At 53.6% G+C, this 20622-nt stretch overlaps 1 protein-coding gene across 7 annotated transcripts in view; it reads right to left on the reverse strand.

The window, feature by feature from the left end:
* Positions 1 to 19696, reverse strand: part of FGFR2 (fibroblast growth factor receptor 2) — a 159331-nt gene extending 139635 nt beyond the window's left edge. For 5 of the 7 annotated variants that reach the window (XM_069611956.1, XM_069611955.1, XM_069611957.1 and 2 more), the window contains exon 1: positions 19154 to 19696. The gene's annotated coding sequence lies outside the window, so the exon portion shown is untranslated. The remainder of the gene's footprint in view (positions 1 to 19153) is intronic. The other 2 variants (XM_069611959.1, XM_069611958.1) reach the window with 1 other exon arrangement.
* Positions 19697 to 20622: the final 926 nt, after the last annotated feature.

The following is a 20622-nucleotide window of genomic DNA, read 5'->3' on the forward strand; positions in this document are numbered from 1 at the left end:
TCTCCACAGCCCAAGAGTGCCCCTCTGTGGCTGTATATCCCATCGTAGGAGCAGCTCTCCACAGCCCATGGTGCCCCCTCTGTGTTGTCTATCCCGTCATAGGAGCAGCTCTCCACAGCCCCAGGGAGCTCCCTGCGTGGCTGTATATACGTCATAGGAGCAGCTCTCCACAGCCCCAGGGTGCCCCCTCTGTGCTGTATATCCTGTCATAGGAGCAGCTCTACACAGCCCCAGGATGCCCCCTCTGTGCTTTATATCCCGTCACAGGAGCAGCTCTCCACAGCCCCAGGGTGCCCCCTCTGTGCTGTATATCCCGTCACAGGAGCAGCTCTCCACAGCCCCATGGTGCCCTCTCCGCGGCTGTATATCCCGTCACAGGAGCAGCTCTCCCCAGCCCCATGGTGCCCCCTCTGTGGCTGTATATCCCATTATAGGAGCAGCTCTCCTGCCCCCTCTGTGGCTGTATATCCCGTCATAGGAGCAGCTCTCCACAGCCCAAGGGTCCCCCTCTGTGGCTGTATTTCCCACCATAGGAACACCTCTCCACAGCCCAAGGGTGCCCCCTCCATGGCTGTATATCTCGTCATAGGAGCAGCTCTCCAAAGCCACAGGGTGCCCCCTCTGTGGCTTTATATCCCGTCATAGGAGCGGCTCTCCACAGCCCAAGGGTGCCCCCTCCGTGGCTGTATATCCCGTCATAGGAGCAGCTCTCCACAGCCCCGGGATGCCCCCTCTGTGGCTGTATATCCCATCATAGGAGTAGCTCTCCAAAGCCCCAGGGTGCCCCACCTGTGCTTTATATCCTGTAATAGGAGCAGCTCTCCCCAGCCCCATGGTGCCCCCTCTGTAGCTGTATATCCCATCATAGGAGCAGCTCTTCACAGCCCCAGGGTGCCTCCTCTGTGGCTGTATATCCCATTATAGGAGTAGCACTCCACAGCCCCAGGGGCCCCCCTCTGTGCTTTATATCCCGTAACAGGAGCAGCTCTCCACAGTCCCATGGTGCCCCCTCTGTGGCTGTATATCCCGTCATAGGAGCAGCTCTCCACAGCCCCATGGTGCCCCCTCTGTGGCTGTATATCCCGTAATAGGATCAGCTCTCCCCAGCCCCATGGTGCCCCCTCTGTAGTTGTATATCCCGTTATAGGAGCAACTATTTACAGCACAAGAGTGCCCCCTCTGTGCCTCTATATCCTGTCATAGGAGCAGCTCTCCACAGCCTCATGGTGCCCCCTCTGTAGCTGTATATCCCATCATAGGAGAAGCTCTCCACAGCCCCAGGGTGCCTCCTCTGTGGCTGTATATCCCGTCATAGGAGCAGCTCTCCACAGCCCCAGGGTGCCCCCTCCGTGGCTTTATATCCCATCACAGGAGCAGCTCTCCACAGCCCCAGGGTGCCCCCTCTGTGCTATATATCCCGTCACAGGAGCAGCTCTCCACAGCCCCAGCGTGCCTCCTCTGTGGCTGTATATCCCATCATAGGAGCAGCTCTCCACAGCCCCAGGGTGCCCCCTCCGTGGCTTTATATCCCGTCACAGGAGCAGCTCTCCACAGCCCCATGGTGCCCCTCTGTGGCTGCATATCCCGTCATAGGGGCAGCTCTCCACAGCCCCATGGTGCCCTCTCTGTAGCTGTATATCCCATCATAGGAGCAGCTCTCCACAGCCCCAGGATGCACCCTCTGTGCTGTATATCCCGTCATAGGAGCAGCTCTCCACAGCCTCATGGTGCCCCCTCTGTAGCTGTATATCCCATCATAGGAGAAGCTCTCCACAGCCCCAGGGTGTCTCCTCTGTGGCTGTATATCCCATCATAGGAGCAGCTCTCCACAGCCCCATGGTGCCCCTCTGTGGCTGTATATCCCGTCACAGGAGCAGCTCTCCACAGCCCCATGGTGCCCCTCTGTGGCTGTATATCCCGTCATAGGAGCAGCTCTCCACAGCCCCAGGGTGCCTCCTCTCTGGCTGTATATCCCATCATAGGAGCAGCTCTCCACAGCCCCATGGTGCCCCTCTGTGGCTGTATATCCCGTCATAGGAGCAGCTCTCCACAGCCCCAGGGTGCCTCCTCTGTGGCTGTATATCCCATCATAGGAGCAGCTCTCCACAGCCTCATGGTGCCCCCTCTGTAGCTGTATATCCCATCATAGGAGAAGCTCTCCACAGCCCCAGGGTGCCTCCTCTGTGGCTGTATATCCCGTCATAGGAGCAGCTCTCCACAGCCCCATGGTGCCCCTCTGTGGCTGTATATCCCGTCACAGGAGCAGCTCTCCACAGCCCCATGGTGCCCCTCTGTGGCTGTATATCCCGTCACAGGAGCAGCTCTCCACAGCCCCAGGGTGCCTCCTCTGTGGCTGTATATCCCGTCATAGGAGCAGCTCTCCAGAGCCCCAGGGTGCCCCCTCTGTGGCTGTATATCCCATCATAGGAGCAGCTCTCCACAGCCCCAGGGTGCCCCTCTGTGGCTGTATATCCCGTCATAGGAGCAGCTCTCCACAGCCCCAGGGTGCCTCCTCTGTGGCTGTATATCCCGTCATAGGAGCAGCTCTCCACAGCCCCATGGTGCCCCTCTGTGGCTGTATATCCCGTCATAGGAGCAGCTCTCCACAGCCCCAGGGTGCCTCCTCTGTGGCTGTATATCCCGTCATAGGAGCAGCTCTCCACAGCCCCAAGGTGCCCCTCTGTGGCTGTATATCCCGTCATAGGAGCAGCTCTCCACAGCCCCAGGGTGCCTCCTCTGTGGCTGTATATCCCGTTATAGGAGCAGCTCTCCACAGCCCCATGGTGCCCCTCTGTGGCTGTATATCCCGTCATAGGAGCAGCTCTGCACAGCCCCAGGGTGCCTCCTCTGTGGCTGTATATCCCATCATAGGAGCAGCTCTCCACAGCTCCATGGTGCCCCCTCTGTGCTTTATATCTCGTAATAGGAGCAGCTCTCCACAGCCCCAGGGTGCCCCCTCTGTGGCTGTATATCCCTTCATAGGAGCAGCTTTCCACAGCCCCAGGGTGCCCTCTCTGTGGCTGTATATCCCTTCATAGCAGCAGCTCTCCACAGCCCCTCTGGATGTACATCCTGTCATAGGGGCACCTCCTCCACTGTGCCCCCACTTGATTGATTTTATTGACTACCATCATATGTGCCCCCCCTACGTGGTCTTGGTTATTTTCATAAAATAATTTTATAGCCCCATTTTGCCCCCTCCATAGACTAATTCCCAACAAGACCACTGGCCCAGCCTGTCTCTCTCCATAAGCCTTTCTACATTCCATTCCCCCGCCTCCCACCACCCCCGCCTGCAAATAGTCAAGTCGCCTGCAACATTAAGTCCTTTAGGCGTTTCTCTCCCTATTGCAGTAATCCACTTTTTTGAAGATTGCCGCAAACAGGCACTTTAATCCTACTTCAAGTGACCCCACCCCCGCCCCTGTTTAATTAGAGGTCACTGTGCTGCTGGGTTTGGTTCCCATTGGGTTAATGGCAGGTGCTCTGTACAGGGCCCCCACTGTGCCAAAGAAGGCCTCTTTCAGGACCGTACAATGGGGCGGTCGCCTCTGCAAGGTGCGAGTGTGGCTGTACCTTGAAGTGTTCCTTCAGATCACCACTCGCCTCCAATGGGACGAGCAACGCCTCGCCTCTTCTAAGCACCGCCTTGTTAATCTCAGATCGCGTTTCTGGAGTTTCGGCCTCTCCGTGCACAGCGCCGAGTAATTACTGGGAACCGATACTACTTGCACAGCGCAGTGCACGCTCGCTCTTTCCCAAACCTCGGACTGTAGAGCAACGCGTGTTTTTAGCAGCTGGTACGTGGGTGACCAGCAGTGTCGACACCCAAGAAAAAGTGGCCCACCCTTCGCCTCACGACACTTGACCTCTCATGACATCACCGGGAGTGATGTCATTTGACCCCACCCCAAAGTGACATCCCGGGAAGCGATGAAACACGACCTTTCACCCCATGACAAAACATGAAGTGGCATCAAATAGCATTGCTCCTCAGTACACTACGAAAAAGATGGGTCATTTCGTACAAGAGTGGATCACCCTATGTAGCATTAACATCTGTGTGTATAGATCCACATTATCCAATGACTGTGAAGGCAGGCAGACGTCCAAGACCAAATGATAATATGTTATTCTATAGCACTTACGCTTAAGCTCTTTATTATAGAACAAATATGCATACAATATCACCCAAACCTGTGTTGGTACTCATTTATCAACCTCAGAAGGATGAAAGGCTGAGATGGCCTTGTTGGGATTCGAGCCTGCAACCTGCAGACATCTCACACATCGCAGCAGCGCGCACTCAACCCACTGAGCTATCTTATCGGCTATAGTAAAATGAGCAATTACTCTGTAGTGGATACCATGAAACTGGTAACTGAGATTTAACAGCAGACCAGTTAAGTTCATCTGCAGGTCTGGTGCAAAGTTGGCCGCATGCTGCAGCAGCATGTGAATGATGCATGCTGCAGCAGCATGCGAATGAGGCATGCATCAGAATGTATGATGCACACATCATGCATGCAAATCAATCATCAAAGCAAGGTAACATGTTACAACATGCAACATGTGTTTCCATGGATTAGGTGGTGAACACAGCCCATGTTCTTGGGCTGTGACCTCAATAGTGACAGGAGAAGGATTGAATGGAAAGTGGACCAGGAGGTTACCGTTTTAAGTGTCCCTTCATGTCCTTTGGGGGCGTGGGGGAGGCATGTCACACTTTTTGTCTAGTTCTGCACACTCTATTGTGTTTGTGTGCTCATGCTGTCATCCTACAGAGGATACGTGTTACCTTCTCACACACTCAGTGTTTCCTTATCTACTGGGGCCAAACTCTCGCCATGTGAGGGTGTGCTGGCCCCAATGTGAGCAGGCAGCGGGTGCTTCACGTGGGGTAACCCCACCATTGTCCCTTTCCTTGCCACCAGCACACCCCCCCCCCAGAAACCTATGAGCCCAACCCCCCGAGGCTCTCACTGGATCAACTCAATCCACAAGGATTTAGCTCTGGGAAACTCTTCGATTTAAAGGGACCCGGGCATTCATGTAGTAAGAGTTCCTAAAGCGTTGCCACAATCAAAGTGCCAACCTGCCAACGAATCTCAGCAAAAGATTAAGCATCCCCCAAAACCTCATCCCCCAAAACCTCACGAAAACACAAAATCTCCATTAGCAATTTTCAAGTTTGGAAACGTTGGAGAAATGAAGGACAGTGCAGCGGACGTGTGGCATGTTGGATCCTGTGTGTGGCATCTTCGGTGGCATGTTGCATGTGCGAGGGTGGCATGTGGCCTGTTGTGTGTGGGTGGGTGGCATGTGGGTTGGCGTGTGGCATGTTGGATCGGTGTGTGGCATGTTCGGTGGTGTGTGGCATGTTGCGCGTGGGTGGCATGTGGCATGTTGGGTGGCGTGTGGCATGTTGAATCGGGTGTGTGGCATGTTGGGTGGTGTGTGGCATGTTGTGTGTGGGCGGGCGGCGTGTTGGGTGGCGTGTGGCATGTTGGATCAGATGTGTGGCATGTTGGGTGGTGTGTGGCATGTTGTGTGTGGGTGGGAGGCACGTTGGGTGGGGTTGTGTGTTATATTGGTTGGGATTTGATGAAGATCCACATTCTGGATCCGTTCTCCTCCGCTCCGATACTGTGCACACAACTCCAATATGCACTACTGCAGCACCTAGCTGCATTACTGCAACACTGTTTGTAATTACTGTGCTGCAGATTCTAAATACTGCAGGGCCAATCTGCAATACCTCAATGCAAATCCTCGCCATCCTTCACCACATTGTGCACTACCACAACACCAACCTGCACTGCACCTGATGGCCAGGTGCACTCGGAGGCCACAGTGCGCTGAGAAAGATGCCACTGTCCGCTATGAGGCACGTCTGCACAATGCTAGACAATTTGCACCAGTCCATTCTCACAAAACCAGATGTCAGTCCTCACTAGCCCAGGGATGTAATTTCACCAAAATGCCATGAATAGTGGAAGTGACATCATACGACCCTTGACCTCTGTCATTTGACCCCACCTCGAAGTGATATCAGGGGAAGCGATGGAACACGACCTTTCACCCCTTGACAAAACAGGAAGTGGCATCACATAGCATTGTTGCTTAGCACACTACGAAAAATATGGTTACAATATCACTATAATGTGATATACATTTCATGCAAGAATGGATCACCATATGTACGTACTATCAGTGTGTATAGGCCCATATTACCAACTTACTGTGAATGCAAGCAGACGTCCAAAGCCACATGATAATGATGTGTTATTATAAAGCACTTACGCATAAGCGCTTTATATAGAACAAATATACATACAATATCACCCAACCTGTGTTGGTACTCATGTATCGACCCCAGAAGGATGAAAGGGTGAGTTGAGGTGTTTAAGAACAGACTAAATCAGTGACTCACCCCCTGAAGTGCGCCTGAAATAAACCTATAATGAGTCTAGCAATTATTGGATAGAATTCCAGAAAGACGCATTATTTGGTATTCCTATTCTTCCTTATTTAGAGTCACTGCTGAAAGTGTTAGACTTGTGGAACCACTGTTCTTTTTGTACATTTTTTAAGAGGCCTGAACAAGAAAACCAGCCACTCCAGAAGCAAAGAGCCACATGGCGCTAACCTTTAGGGGTATCAAGGGAAGCCTCAGGGGCCGCAGGGATGACCCCTGGCGACCCCTAAATGACGTTGCTGACTAAGCCGCAGGTGTTGGCATTAGAATACCAAGTTGCAGTACCGCGAACACCAGTCGCTGCCGTGCTTCAACCTGCACCATGATGCAAATGTGCAGTATGCTGTTGAACAGCAGCAGAGGTGTTGCTAGGGGGGTGCTAAGGGGGCTATAACCCCGGGTGTTTTGGTTCTAGCCCCGTATAGAAGCTCAGGGGCTACAGCCAAAAGGCCAGCTAGCCCTGAGTCCCGACATTAGCGTGTGCCGGGATCTTTTCCAGACCTAGCAACACTGCTGTGCAACAATCTGCAGCAGCATAGCGCCAATCCTCACCCTGTGCAACAGTATGCAGCATAGCGCCAATCCTCACCCCGTGCAACAGTCTGTGGCATAACGCCAATCCTCACCCTGTGCAACAGTTTGCAGCATAGCACCAATCCTCACCCTGTGCAACAGTCTGCTAGCGCAAATCCTCACCCTGTGCAACAGTCTCTAGCATAGCACCAATCCTCACCCTGTGCAACAGTCTGCTAGCGCCAATCCTCACCCTGTGCAACAGTTTGCAGCATAGCCCCAATCCTCACCCCATGCAACCATCTGCAGCTTAGTGCCAATCCTCACCCTGTACAACAGTCTACAGCACAGCACCAATCCTCACCCTGTGCAACAGTCTGCTAGCATCAATCCTCACCCTGTGCAACAGTCTGCTAGCACCAATCCTCACCCTGTGCAACAGTCTGCAGCAGCATAGCGCCAATCCATACACTGTGCAACAGTCTGCTAGTGCCAATCCTCACCCTGTGCAACAGTTTGCAGCATAGCGCCAATCCCCACACCGTGCAACCATCTGCAGCTTAGTGCCAAACCTCACACTGTGCAACAGTCTACAGCACAGCACCAATCCTCACCCTGTGCAACAGTCTGATAGCATCAATCCTCACCCTGTGCAACAGTCTGCAGCATAGGACCAATCCTCACCCTGTGCAACAGTCTGCTAGCACCAATCCTCGCCCTGTGCAACAGTCTGCAGCAACATAGCACCAATCCATACCCCGTGCAACAGTCTGCAGCATAGCGCCAATCCTCACTGTGAAGGACCACAATCTGGGCAAAGATTATCTAACATTAGCACTGGTGCAAAAAACGAACAAACTCTGCAGCATAGCGCCAATTGCAACAGTCTGCAGCATAGCGGCGATCCTCACCCTGTGCAACAGTCTGCGGCAGCATAACGCCAATCCTTACCCTGTGCAACAGTCTGCTAGTGCCAATCCTTACCCTGTGCAACAGTCTGCAGCATAGCGCCAATCCTCACCCTGTGCAACATTCTGAAGCATAGCGCTAATCCTCACGCTGTGCAACAGTCTGCTAGTGCCAATCCTCACCCTGTGCAATAGTCTGCAGTGTAGCACCAATCCTCACCCTGTGCAACAGTCTGCAGCATAGCACCAATCCTCACGCTGTGCAACAGTCTGCTAGCGCCAATCCTCACCCTGTGAAATTCTGCTAGCGCCAATCCTCACCCTGTGCAACAGTCTGCAGCATAGCGCCAATCCTTAACCTATGCAACAGTCTGCTAGCGCCAATAGTCACCCTGTGCAACAGTCTGCAGCATAGCACCAATCCCCACGTTGCGCAACAGTCTGCTAGCACCAATCCTCAACCTGTGCAACAGACTGCAGCATAGCGCCAAACCTCACCCTGTGCAACAGTCTGCAGCATAGCACCAATCCTCACGTTGTGCAACAGTCTGCTAGCGCCAATCCTCACCCTGTGCAACATTCTGCAGCATAGCACCAATCCGCATGCTGTGCAACAGTCTGCTAGCGCCAATCCTCACCCTGTGCAACAGTCTGCAGCATAGTGCCAATCCTCACCCTGTGCAACATTCTGCAACACCAATCCTCACCCTGTGCAACAGTCTGCAGCATAGTGCCAATCCTCACCCTGTGCAACAGTCTGCAGCATAGTGCCAATCCTCACCCTGTGCAACATTCTGCAGCATAGCACCAAACACTGCTGTGCAACAGTCTGCTAGCGCCAGTCCTCACCCTGTGCAACAGCATGTAGCATAGCACCAATCCCCATCCTGTGCAACAGTCTGCAGCATAGCACCAATCCTCACGCTGTGCAACAGTCTGCTAGCGCCAATCCTCACCCTGTGCAACAGCATGCAGCATAGCACCAATCCCCATCCTGTGCAACAGTGCAGCATAGCACCAATCCTCAGGCTGTGCAACAGTCTGGTAGCGCCAATCCTCACCCTGTGCAACAGTCTGCAGCATAGCGCCAATCCTCACAGTCTGCTAGCGCTAATCCTCATCCTGCGCAACAGTCTTCAGCATAGCACCAATCCTCATGCTGTGCAACAGTCTGCTAGCGCCAATCCTCACCCTGTGCAACAGTCTGGTAGCGCCAATCCTCACCCTGTGCAACAGTCTGCAGCATAGCGCCAATCCTCACCCTGTGCAACAGTCTGCTAGCGCCAATCCTCATCCTGCGCAACAGTCTGCAGCATAGCGCCAATCCTCAACCTGTGCAACAGTCTGCAAGCGCCAATCCTCACCCTGTGCAACAGTCTGCAGCATAGCGCCAATCCATACCCCGTGCAACAGTCTGCAGCATAGCGCAAATCCTGACTGTGAAGGACCACAATCAGTGCCCAGATTATCTAACATTTGCACCGTTGGAAAAAACAAGCAAATTCTCAGATAATGCAAACCAGAGCAAACAGGTTTTGTCGCAAACCATATTAAGTGAAGTTGTTTGCACCGAGGAAGCAAACCAGAAGCAAACGATACGATGCACGAGGCACGCAATCAAAAGAAATGCACTTTCTACACTTTCATGTTATGCTGCAAACATGGTAAATAAAAAACAATGCTTCATTTTTGCTCGTCAAAACATTTTTAGGAAATTCGGATTGGGGCTAAATGCGTTTGCTCCACTGCGCGTTGCAGCAACGCTGGTGCTAAAGGAATGTGGGGAGGGCAAAGCTTCCATAATGCGGCACATGAGGTCGGATTATCCAGACTTTGCGCAAGTGTTAACAAGGAAGCATATGCTCAGATAACACGTGATTGAGTAAACACGTGTGTACCAGGGGAACCTCGAACCTAGTTTCTACTACTAGCAAAAAAGGAAAGTAGCTCGTGACGTCCCTTCTTATGTCAAATGCAAAACTGTGTGTCATGTTTACCCGGGCGATTTTTTTTAGATAAAAGGAGTGGGACAAAACCAGGGGCCAGATTACAGAAACTTTGCACTGGTGCAAGGGCAAAATTGCACGGTATTAGCACTAAGGCAAAGTTTGCCCTATTTTTTAAAACACTAGGACATATTAGAAAACTATTGCACCATGACAACTGCACCTTGGCATTGTATAAGCACCTGGGAAAAAATTGCCCTAGTGCAAAAAAGATACATTTTGGATTCGTTTTTTCACTAGTGCAAACTTTGCCCTGGTGCAATAATGCCAGTGAAAATCTATCTTTTTTGCCCAAGAGCAATTTTTGTCCTGATGCCTACACCATGCCAAACTGCACTTGCCATGGTGCAATAGTTTTCTAATATGTCCAAGTGTTTTAAAAAATAGGGCAAACTTTGCCCTAGTGCTAATACCGTGCAATTTTGCACTTGCACCGGTGCAAAGTTTCTGTAATCTGGCCCCAGAAGTGCAACATTTGTGATAAGTGAATTTGCTACTATTTTTTGGTGGCACAAGGGCACATTTTGGTAATCTGCCCTGGACTGCCACTGCTGCCAGTCTACAGGGCGCATGGCACCAGCGGCCGGAGGGCACGCGCATCCGTGGAAACAAAGTTGCTGAAACACGCACCCTTTGCCACGAGCATAGCTCGAGTTCAGGCCAGCGTTATGAAGCGCTGCGTGCCGCCGCGGTGGCCTCTTGGCGCAGGACTGCGCGGCCACTTCTACGGGTACGCGCGCAGGCCCCGTGACTGTGCAATTAACCTGCCCCCCCCCCCCCCGCTGTTAATTCTCCGGCCGCTCTGGGGGCAGTTCGCAGCCTCTTTTGTTCGCTGCCACAATGTGGCATTTCTGTGAATGGCCCTCCAGGGCTTAGCCCCCCCTTCCCCCCTTGCCATCCTAAGCCTGCAGGCACAGAGCTGGGGCCAGGGTGGGGGGCGAAATCTGCATCTAAATTGGCATTCCAGTGAGCAGCGCAGGGGCTGCCTGGCTCCCCTGCTTTCAGAGGCCAGGGCACCGAGGCCGGGGAGATTTGGGGGGCGGGGGCTCGGTACACTGCAGACAATAGTGGGGGTTAATTCCGCACACCACAGAGAAAGGGGGTCCCTCTTTGTGCAGCTCGGCCTTCACAGAGTGGGCCCCTTGGCTTCCCTTCCCAGGCGCCTTCGGCAGCAGCCTGACTACCACCCCCCCCCGCCCCCCCACCCTTCATTTAGAGGACTAGCAAGGAAAAACAACCCCTCCCCCTGCACCCCCTGCATGGCACCAAGCTGGAAGCTCTGTTTTTACAGAAACTGATCTTCGGGGAGTGACAGGCCCCAGTTTAAGGGGGGGGGTGGGGGGAGAGAATAACAGGGGCTCGCTCAAGATGATACCAGAGTGAAATGCCTTCTCCTTGCGAACTTGCTTAAAGGGGATGACAAGCCAAAAAAAGCAGGGAGAGAGAGAGAGAGAGAGAAGAGAGAAGAGAGAGAGAGAGAGAGAAGAGAGAAGAGAGAGAGAGAGAGAGAGAGAGAGAGAGAGAGAGGGGAGACACGTCTGGGGCACAATAAACAACTGAGGCAAAACAAAAGGTGTAATATTTAAATGGCCCGCCTGAAACCTAACTATTGAGGGGAGGTTTGAACACCCAGGGAGTCGCGCCTGTGTGTAGCGACGCGTGTATCACACCGAGATAGCGCAGTGTGATGCATTGATTTTCACCGAATGTTAACATGTTAACAGTAGTGTGTGTGTGTGTGTAGAGTGTTAGCTGAATAAAACAGCTCTTCCTCTCCAAGGAGGCCTTCCCCTGTGTCCCTGAACTGCCCCTACCCTTTCCATCACAGAAACAGAAGTATCACCGCTTTGTAAGCAGGCATGTTATAGCGCTAGAGTGATGACATCGCCTTTATATAGCGCTTCATCCTGCGTCTAAGAGCTTGAATAAATGGTCTCATCACGGAAATGAATGCCAAGGAGTGTATCAACCTCGGAAGGTTGAAGGTATTCGAACACATAAAGTGCAGGCACTTTAACCACATGCTACCCTCCCAGACAACCAGCACGCCATACGTCGGTGTTGTTTCGGCCCCAGACAGAGGCAGAGAGCGATCCTTTCAGAACATTCTTTAGTTTTGGAGCAGAGTCGGTGCTGCGCTCTCATTGGCGCATGAAATATGTGCGGCACTTTTTTCTGGCACCTGCGGAAGGACACACGCATGCCAGGGCCTATTCCAGCAGCGCATTCTTTGCGTTCTCTAGATTCTTATCACATTCAGGCCATTTAAAACACTCACTTCTGTCTGCAAAAACAGGCACCTTGAAGGTAATGGGTTTATTGCCGCCATTGCGCAAGCTTCTGGCGCAATGAACCGCATTAAACAAGAGAAACGTTTGGGAACTTCATTTCTTAGGGATGGAGCGCCCCAGCCCACGGTTCTGAATTAAATTACTTTGTCTCGTTTACAAAAAGACAACATGGTAAATGTGATGGGAAGAGTTTGTAGAAAACTGCACCCTGCACTCGTTGCAATGGTGAACATGAAGGAATAGAGAGGCCATGGTTGCCAAGACGGCTGCGTTCATTTAATCTCGCGGTGCATTTCCTTGTGCATTCCGTGTGCCACTTTTACACTTCCTGGTAGAAGGCCACGGTGCATTGCTTTGTGTGCAGCAGCAGCAGTGAACACGTCCTTCCTGGGTTCCAGCGATGAACAGGTTAAGGGTGAGACATGGACACAGGACAGCCTGAACTGTGAGAGTTTGAATCCTGGCACCGCTGTCGTCATGCTCCAGAGCAGCAGCCCATTGAGTAACCATGACACCTATTATTAAAGTGCTTAGAAGTGGGAGGAATACGGCTCAACCCGCTTTCTAGGACCTCACACCTGGGTGTTTTGGGAGACGAGCGGCAAAGTGCTACTGGAAAGTGTTGGTCCAGCCCCAAGGGCCGCCAACAGACACCTTCACCTTCCAAAAACCCGGAACTGGTGGGAGGCGGAGGCTCCTGGGACCCTCGGCAAACAGTTACACTGGGGAGTCAGTGGGCTCTGCTGCGGGGAGGCTGGGGCTTCCTTCCAGCGCCACCTGCCGGTGGAAACTGGGGCACATGGAAAGATTTGCTGGCCCCAGCCCATCGGTGCGGCCACACTTACATGACCACGGGCCTGACTCCTGGAAGTCTTTGCACGGTTCAAGGTGACTTTGCACGGCCGATATAAACACTGATTCGTGGAACTGTGCAAAGTGTATTTTTGCGGAGAAATGTCGTTTTTGCAAAAAAATACACTTTGCCGAGCTCCACGAATCAGGGATTGTGTCGGTAGCGCAAAGTCACTTTTCGGCAGTGCAAAGTCACCTTGAGCCGTGCAAAAAATGCCATGAACCACCTTATCATAGCGCATATTCCGAAATGTGCATGGCCTCTTGGCGCTTTGAGGTCTTGTGGGAGGAATGGAAATCTTTCTACTTGGTTAGCTGTGCGAGAGAGGCCGGAAGGGACCCTGCCCCGTGTGTAGGGGAGCGCATGTTGTGAGTGTTCAGGTCTTTGGTGCGTCTTGTGTTCCTGCTGTCTTGTTACGTGTTTAAGGGTCTCCAGAGTGCCAGTTTGCTGTGAACCAGGCCTTGATAGAGGGTACTTTCAGAGGGGGGCGTTTAAGGTATCGCCCAGAGTTGTGAGGCCGAGGCTTCGTGTGGGCCAGAAACTTTGTTCGAACCAGGCAAGATTCTGGCAACAGGCACACACACGCCCCAGCTAGATTTGCCTGACCGTCACCTACCCTTTTTTGGCTGCCCTCTACGTCCACACGGACCCTTACTCCTCTCTGTTGCACTTCTATGTCCGGCTCCCACTCCCTTCATCGCCACTGGACACATGTTATGTTATGTTGACTTATACCGCGCACCGCTACCACCCAGGGGCAGTCTCCAGGCGCTCACATTACACGACTTTTGCACGATTTCAGCACTAGGGCGATACTGGCCGGGGAGCAAAACATGTACTCCTCTTTAATGCATTTTGCACCTGGTGCTAAACCGTGCAAACGTGCATTTGCAGTTGTGACATTTCAGGGATAAATCCCCTGGGGCCATAGTACAGACATTTTGCAGCAGCGCAAGTGCAATTTGCACTGGGGCAAAAATTATCCTTGTGCAAAAAACATTGGATCAATGCATGTTTGCACCGAGGCACATTGCACTCTAATGCTGGATCAAGCATCGCTCTGGTGAAGACATGCATTGGAAACAGATTTCTTTTGTAGCCGGGAAATGTCTGACCTCGCATTAACCGCTCTTGCGCTGGTGCAAAGTTTCTGCAACACTGCGCTGGCTCTTTTATCAGCCATCACGTGCTCCCTAGCGCTCCTCAGCTGAAGTGTCTTTGCTCGAGGCGCACTTCAGGCTGCATGTACAAAAAGACAACGCTGGGTGCCCCTGCTCCATGCAGTTCACGCCCGGTACCTGGTCTTCAGCTTTACCGCCTAGCGCGCATCGCAGGAGCAACGCTTGCCTTCCGCACGCAAGCCGAGCGCATATCATTGCGTGGCTCGCGCAAAGCCGGAGACCAGGCAGAGGAGGCAGCTCCTGCCCACAGATCGTACGGCCTTCAGGGCGACGCACAGCTTTATTTATTTATTTATTGTACATTTGTAGCAGCGCGCACAACCCATAGGCGTCCAGACGCTAGCTGCGGGAGTGGTAGGGCTCAGCTGATGCTCGGCCCAGACTGGGGCGTGCCCGCTTTAACGCGCATCTATTTTTCAAACACCAGAGCCCAGGAGGGCGAACCACAGAGAGGGATCATGACAGCACAACTGAGGCAGCCAGAAGCCTCGCCAGCATCCATAGCACTATATTAAAGGGTGTCTTGTGGTTCTAATTAAAACTTATACACTCCTCTCACCCCCCGCCCCTTATTAATACAGCGCCAAACGTTCATATCGATATAAACATCACGACCCAAAATAACATTGAGAACGTTTTTGAAATGTTTCTATAAACGTATTGGATAAACAGCTTATTCACAACACTGTACCGTGCATGTTAAACTGGGGTGTGTGTATGAAGGCCGGGCTACCCTATCTCCCCTCCCCTCCATCCAGTGTATGCAACATGATCCATTCCCGTCCGTAGGTGCTTATCCAGTCCTGTTTTGCCTTTGCATTCTGGGACTTGTAGTTCTGCTTTTCACATTATAAAACCCAGACTTTAAGTTGCAGAATGCAAAGGGGAAAAAACAGGACTGGACAAGCACCTACAGACTGGAATGGTTCATGCTGGCAGCCATGCCCCATCTAGTGCGCCCCCCTCCCCCCGCCCCCCACAACCCTGAAGAGAATTTAGCAGCACAGAGCTTGAGGGAACACATGGGTCCAAGTCGAGATGGGGGGGGGGGGGGGCGGGTCTGTGGGTGGAAATTGGGGGTGAAGGACAATTTAAACCCGAGCTCTCACGTTTCCCCAGGCCTGTTTTCCCTTTGCATTCTGGGACTTGAAGTTGTGGACAAACCCTACTTTTAAACCGAGACCACAAGCCCGAAATTGCAAGGAGTTAAAGCAGGTCTTGGTTCGAGGTTCAGGCCTCACACGAGATCTCTGCTTTGGTACAGACAACATGTTTCCAAATCCCCCACAAAAAAGGGTGGGTGGTCCCTGGAAGTAGGACACTTCTTTTTATTATGTCATGTCTACCGTGCCCACCTGGCACCCAGAAGCAGCTCCATTTCCCATGCGCTGTGGTGCGTTTTCTGGCTCGATTCCGTGTGCCTGGCACTTGGGGGGGGGGGGGGGCACATCCCTGGCCGCATGCCCACGGGCACATTGGAAACACTGGCTTCCTGGAAGGCTGGCACAGACGAGACCCGCTAGGGCTGGGGTATTGTGAGTCCCACGCGAGCACAACGCGGGCAGAGAGCTGACGGGCACATGTTAGGCGCAGTGACTGCCCCCACCCCATCCCACCTGCTGGGCTGTTATGTGTATTAGCATTGTGGGGTGCTTCTTGAGTGTGGACCTGGCTTCGGGGAGCAACACAGCGCTTTGTAATAATTGGGGGAAGAACATGGTGAGGGAAGCAGAGACACGGGAGGGGCGAGGGTGGGCAATTGGCATCAAGGGATCTAGTAGCAACCAGAGGATGACACACGGTTGACATGCGCCTGGCTCTACCCCAGCCCCACAGGCCTTGAGATGCAGATTTCCGTATGGACTGGCCAGCCAGCCCCAGCTCACCGCGCCACTCGGAGCCAGGCAGCTCGCGACATGAAACAATGGGCGATTGGGCAAACATCAGCTGCAGATGTGCCCAAATCACGCCAGTCTGGGAGGGGTGTTTATACAGGGCAAACACCGCCGAGGGCACAGCCCCCACCCAGAGTTGTGCCAGGAGCCTGGGACACGGTGATAACAAGCCTGGGTCGCCACAGGCCCAAGCCGGGCACCTGAAAAAGCAAAATGCACCGGAAAATGGAGGAAAACGGACACGGCATTGCATGCCAGGCCTGTGCTATAGGAATCCCTGAGGCAGGGACACCGCGCTGCCACGTGCAGCACTATGCCAGGGGCACCCACTTGCCCCGTGCACCCAGGTGCTGGCAAGTGTCTGCCATGTGTAGCCTGATCCCAGGAACAACGTCGGCCACCAGTGCCCGCGGCCCGCCATCTGCTACGTGAAAGACCGGTGCCAGGGATACCCTTGGCCACATGGACCCCCGCGTCAATAAAACCGTTTGCCCAGTGCAGGACCCCCCTGCCACCCGCCCCAGAATAGCAGCACCTCCACACTCAACGATGTGCCAGGGAGGCAAGGCCACCACGCGCAGCACTGTGCCAGGGCGGGGACCCTGCTTCCACACACACAGACACACACCTGTGCGAGGGTTAAGGGTCATAAGTCCACATGGACACCATCGCCCAATGCCAGGGCACCCTCTGCCACACGCACGTCTTTCAGAAGCGCTCCTCGCGGCATCCCCGTGCTGTGGAGCACCCGGCCACATGCCAACCCGTGCCAAGCACATTCTCTGCCACAGACAGCTATGGGCAGGTGCAGCCTGTGCCACCATGGCACCGCCAGCACATGCCCAGGGCTGCCTTTGGCAGGGGGAAAACCCCCTTCACGTGCAACCTGGAGCTAGGGAAAAGCCCTGGGTCCTGTGCCAGGCAGAGCTGCCGCGTGCGGGCAGGAGTCTGCGGCTTCCCCTGGCACAGGTCACGGCGGGTTAGAAGCACCCCCTGGCATGTGTTGCCCTCTGCCGGGGACAACACTTCCCCGGGGACGCTACCTGCCCTATGCAGCCCTGTAAAAAGAAGAGCCTATACCGCTCCCCTTGCCACATCCAGGCCTCTGCCAATGGCCACCTGTGGAGCACGGAACCATTTGCCAGGCCCCTGCAATACCCTGTGCCAATGACACTCTATGCCACGTGCAACCACTTTGAAGGGCTTCACTGGCGCGATGGGCGCCCCCTTCAATATCCCCCCGTTGTGAGGGTCACCCCCAGCATATGGGGACCTCCGCCAGAGACACTATGGAAATTCCGTGCCACGTGCAGTCGTGGTCACGGGCAGCACCTGTGCCCGACATGTGCAGCCTCCAATGCCAGGGACACCCCGCGCCTCGTCTCGCGTGTGCCTGTGGCTGACGGCAACGAGAGGGGGCCAGGGAGGGGGATGTTTCTTAAAGCCAAACCGAAGAGATGCTCAGAATACAAGAGTCTCTTTTCAGCAACAATGAGACATGAAGTGCCAAGTTCTCCTTGCGCGCGAGAGAGACTTCGGGACCTTTCGGCGGCGCCAAAGCAAACATGGGCACGAGATGCCCGAAATCACGAGGTCCACGTAGTCACGTGTGGATGTGAGAAGCAGTGCAAAAGTCACCCTTTCAGCCGCACCCCCGGGCCTGGGGCAGAACCGCGCCCTTGAGGGTCTCCCACCCCAAAAGAGCGCGATCCTTTAGAATGAAGCAGCCAGCAGCTGGGGAGAGAATAGCCCTAAAAGTCTCCCTGAACTTGAGGGGGTCTCCCGAAGTAAGAACAATGACAACATAGCACACAGCAAGGCTTCAGTACACGGCCTCAATGCCCAGCAGACTGGCACGCCTTGCACCCATCTCGTAAGGATGACAGTTGGAGCCGGGAATCGAACCCGTGACTTGGCGATCTCTCCAGCAGCTGCACTCACCCCTCGCCCCCCATGCAGCAGAATTCATGGAATTCACCCCCACAGGTCTGAAACGTGTGCAAATGTTGAGAACCAGGCCAGCATCCCTGGTGACATAAAATGGGAATTTCGGATAAATGCGCATGGCAGGGCTGCCACCTGCCCGTGCCAGGGATGTCTGCTCGCGCATTCTGCGGGAGTGTTCATAGCGGCACGAGTAGCGCCAGGGCCACCCCGCCATCACCCCCCCCCCCCCAACGCACCCTCAGTCTCCGAGCACCCACATCAGCAGCCACCCCGCTGCCCCATTCAGGACGCAACTCTTGCATACTGTGCCACTCCCGCCCCTTCCAAAGCAGCTAGAATTACACACAACATATAAGGCGCTATACATTAGGAACAGTGCACAAATGCATTTCATCTTGTGGGTTTTATCCTAAATTACTTCCAATTTGGGTGCTAAAAAGACCAGTTGAAATACACTCACAGCGCCCATACACGCACAGGTCAAATACACGCACAGTGCGCGCACACACGCACAGCAAGCACTCCAGATTTACATAAATCGAAAGCGTAACCTTCATAATTCGAATTCACAAAACTAGTGATTATTTCCACGACGGAATCGTCATAAGAGAAACCACAACTGTCAACAATTCACAAGTAGAAAGGGCATGAAATGCAGACGTGCAACTCACAACCCCGAATTTAAATTAATCTCACGTATAAAGAATTTCAAACTGTAATTAATCGCATCTGTGTAGGTCGCATCCACACGATTTACCGCCACAAACTGTATACATAGCTTCTGTGCGCATTGCCCAAGTGGAACTTAAATACCTCGTCATTACTGCAGATGTGTATTTAGGTCACACTTTGACACTTATATGGTGAGTTCCTCTCCCAGGGGGGCCCGTATCCCCCCCCTCCAGGAGCCCTAGCGCCCCAAGCACCAGGCGTACGAGAGCCAGGGACGCCTGGGCGCGCAGGGCGCACGGGCAGTCCCTGCCGGGCCCCCTCCTCCCAGCCACAGAACCGGTTTTCACCCGGAGCCGAGCACACTGCGATCCAACTCTGGGTACTTACACGCATGACATGTCAGGCTTACCTGGCGGGGAGGGGGGCAGGGGCAGCAGTCTCACAGGCCGGCGCGGAACCCCACCTCGGGGGTGGCCAAGCTGGAGAAAACTCCTTTATCCAAAGAGGGTCTTGGGGCGCGTCCTGCAGCCCCCCCTCACACAAAATGAGGACGACAAAAAGTGGAGAATTCCAGAGGTTGCTCCGTGGACTCCGAGGCGGTTCTCAGGTAGCCATGCCCCTGGTCTGGGGCACAGAGATTTGAGGGGTGCTGGGGTCCAAGGCAGGCCACTCCTGAGGTAGGTGTCCGGCTCCCACGTCCAGAGGTTGGTCCGCCAACAGCTGTCCACGGCCACTTTTACCAACACACATCCAACATGGGGGCGCCAAAATCCCAGGGCTGGTTCCAAAAAAAAAAGAAAGGCTCCGACTGGGGGGCCTTCGAGGAAAAAGTTCTCCAGAGTTCGGCCAAAGTTTCCAGAGCTGGGCAAAAGTTTCCAGAGATGAAGCAGGCGCTCCAGGGGACTGAGGGACCGGCTCTCTCCGAGGCTTGGGCCAGATCTGCAGGCAGCTCCTCCACTCCCTGTCCCCCAGCCTGAAACCCGAAGCGGGCCGGCCCCCCTCCCCCGCCGCCCAATCACAGCCCGGCCTACCCGGCTCTCATCCCGGGGCCTGGCGCTGCGCCCTCCTCGCACTCTGGCTGGGACCAGGCGCTTCTCTCTCTCATGGGGCGCCCCCCAGAGGCCGTTGGGAGGAAATGCACCGGCAGTGAGAGCAACAAATCACCCGAACCGTCCGCGAACTTTGTTTCTCTTGGAGCCTTGAGCGCGATATGGATGCAGGCTCTCGTTTCCAATGAGCGAACTTGCGCCCCGTACAAGGCGGAAACGGCGCAAAGAACCCCACGGGAACAGTCAATGCGGGAAAACTTCTTATACGAACCATGCTGGCTTGAAGTTTCTCCCCTACTGCAGTACCCACCAGTCTCTGCGCCTCACCACCATGTTTCCCAAAGGATATCAGAGGCGCCGAGAATACCGAGGCGATGCACACTACACATTCTAAAAGTCGCCCCAAAACATGACTGAATACTTCCTGTACAAAGAAAATCGCGTTTCCAATGGAATGCCGCATTTCAGGGCAAGTGGGGTCCTTCAACAAAAAGAATCATTTCAACTAAATGCGTATATTTTTTAATTGTGTGAATGGTTTCCTAAAAAACCTTACACACCACTTTGCAAGTGAAATAAAATCGCATATCAAATTACACCAATCATTAGGCTCATAGTGTATGACAACAGTCAACACCAAATGCACACGGATCTGTCAAAGGGACACCAGAACTAAAAGGTCACTCTAATGAAACAATGTTTTCACCTCAAATGCCCTTAACCACAGTTTATAAAATGTGCGCAAATTGCAGGAAGGGGACCTCATGCAACTGCGCGCTATGGGCCCGATTTATGGAACCATTTGCACGGTTCAAAGCGACTTTGCACT

The sequence above is a fragment of the Ambystoma mexicanum genome, chromosome 8 (assembly GCF_040938575.1).
Source record: "Ambystoma mexicanum isolate Mex_15411 chromosome 8, UKY_AmexF1_1, whole genome shotgun sequence".
Lineage (NCBI taxonomy): Eukaryota > Metazoa > Chordata > Amphibia > Caudata > Ambystomatidae > Ambystoma > Ambystoma mexicanum.